This window comes from Gracilinanus agilis, chromosome 4 (assembly GCF_016433145.1).
Source record: "Gracilinanus agilis isolate LMUSP501 chromosome 4, AgileGrace, whole genome shotgun sequence".
Taxonomy (NCBI): domain Eukaryota; kingdom Metazoa; phylum Chordata; class Mammalia; order Didelphimorphia; family Didelphidae; genus Gracilinanus; species Gracilinanus agilis.
The window spans coordinates 613,309-615,626 of NC_058133.1; positions in this window are offsets into that span (position 1 = coordinate 613,309).

Here is a 2,318-nt window from a genome sequence, read left to right on the forward strand (position 1 = left end):
CCGCTTCCTTCCACCCCCTTGGCCGCAGCGTCGCGAGCTGCAAGTTTCCATAAAAGTCCCGCATTCCAGGCGGCCCAGCGCGGCCCGCAGCTGTTCCCAGGCACGCGGCCGGAGCCCCGCCCCGACTTCTTCCCCCACCCCCAGGCTCCTCCCGAAGGCCGCGCCTCGGGCCTGGGGCAGGCGTGCTGGGAGCGCCGGGGAAACTGAGGCAGGGCACGCAGGGAGCCGGCCCTGGAGGGAATTCCTGGCTCCAGCCCGCAGCTGCCCCCCCCCACTTGTCACTCTGGGGGGTCACCTGGGCAAGGCTGCGGGGCGGGGGCGGGGCCCTGCTCTGCCTTGCAGCCCGGCCCATTCTGGGATCCCCCCTCCCGCTGCCCTCCCTTCTCCAGCTGCTCAGCAACGTCCCCCCCAGCTTCTTTTAATAGAAGACGAGTCAGAGATAAGGGGCTAAAATAACCCGGCCGCAGAGGGGGGAGGGAGGGAGCCGCAGCATACCCTGAGCCTGGCGCCCAGGCCCGGGCTGGCCTCTGGTGAGCAGGTGCGGGGAGGGGGAGGGGCACCGCTTTAGTTAGGAGAGATTCCCGGAGCCTTTGGGTCCCCAAGAGCAGATGTGCGCTGGGCAGGGGGCCTCCATGAGGCTTTGTGATGGGCAGCCCCTCCCCCGGGCTCTCCCCAAAGGCCTACCGTGGGCAGGCAAGCACTAGGCAGCCGAGCCCACCAACACAGAAGCCCGAGAAAAGCCCTGACTTCTAGGCGCGGCCCAGGGGGGAGCTAGAGGGCACACGTGTCGCTCAAGGAAATGGGGGCTCCTGGAGGCATTCCAGGTGCACCCAAGGGCCTCTCGGGGCCCAGACAAGGCTCAGGCCGCCAACCGCTGTGCCCTGGGGAATGGCCGGCAGACCCACGTGGCTCTGTTTCAAGAATACAAGCTGCACAGCTGCAGAGAGCCCGGGCTGGAGGCCGCGGTGAGGCCCGAGGAGGAGACGCTGCAACCACTAGCCTTGCTCCAAGGGAATGAGCCCAGACAGGCGCCCAAGTCGAGGATGCTGGGAGGCAGGGCCAAAGCACGGAAGCTTTTGTGCAAGCAGGGGGAGAGTCTGGGAGAACTCGGCATCTCCTGCACGTGTGCCAGGCCTTGGTGCCTGCAGGCGTCACGGCCCACGGTCAGGAGTTCCAGGTCTTCAAGGGAAGCTTGTGGCCCATCAAAGGTCACCGAGAGCCTGGGGTGCCAGACGGCAGGTGGGACACGGGAGGACTCACAGCACTAGCTATCTGGTGCCTCTCAAGGGAGCCTCGGCGCGGAATCCTGCCCGTCACTTGTGACTGTGGGCTCGGCCCCCTCCCCCCCTTTCAATGCTATTTCCCGGCTTCCCCCAGTACACGTAAAAACACGGTATTCATTTCTGTCCAGTCTGGAATCCCAAGCCTGGGAAACTCAGATCGAATACAAAAGAAATGAAGTGGAATAGAGTGCCTGGGATTCACTCAGACCTTGGGCTCTTTCTCTGAGGGATGCCGCCATTCCTGTGGCTGTAAATGAGAGGCTTGGACGCCATGGCCTTGGGGCTTCCTGTCTTCTCTCAGTCTTGCCCTTTGGCTTTCATGGGCATGAGCTATGGGGAAGGACCCTGAAGGTTCCTTAGACTTCCTAGAGAGCGCCCTCTCCTAAAGGAAAAAAGCAGGGGCAGCTGGGTAGCTCAGTGGATGGAGAGTCAGGCCTAGAGATGGGGTTCTGGGTTCGAATCTGGCCTCAGACACTTCCCAGCTGGGTGACCCTGGGCAAGTCACTTGACCCCCATTGCCTAGCACTTAGTGCTCTTCTGCCTTGGAGCCAATACACAGTACTGACTCCAAGAGGGAAGGTGAGGGTTTAAGAAAACAAACAAATAAATAAAGGAAGAAGCAAAGCAATCCCTTTAGGAGTTCTGCTAACTGCTCAGTCTGGCTGAGGAAGCGTAACAGAGGAGAGGCCCAGTGTGGAAGGAGACCGGCCGAGGCCTCGGGGAGGCTACTCTGTGGGATTCTCCAGCTTGAGAAAAGTACTTCTCGAGCCTCGGCTTTTCTGTCTTCTGTGTCCTACAAAGAGAAGAACGGCGTTCCCCAGCAAATGGCCCCGAGCGCCCTGCCCTCCACCCGCTGGAGCCCTAGGAGCCCCCGCGGGCTCGGGCCAATCCCCAGCGGCCTTGCCGGCGATCGCCAGCCCACCCTGGCCTGCCCTCGTTCCAGGACCTCATTCCGCCTGGAGCCGCCACGACTCGCCCTCGGCACGGAGGGTCGGTAAAGCTAGGCTGGCAGAGCTAAAGAGTCAACGATCCGCG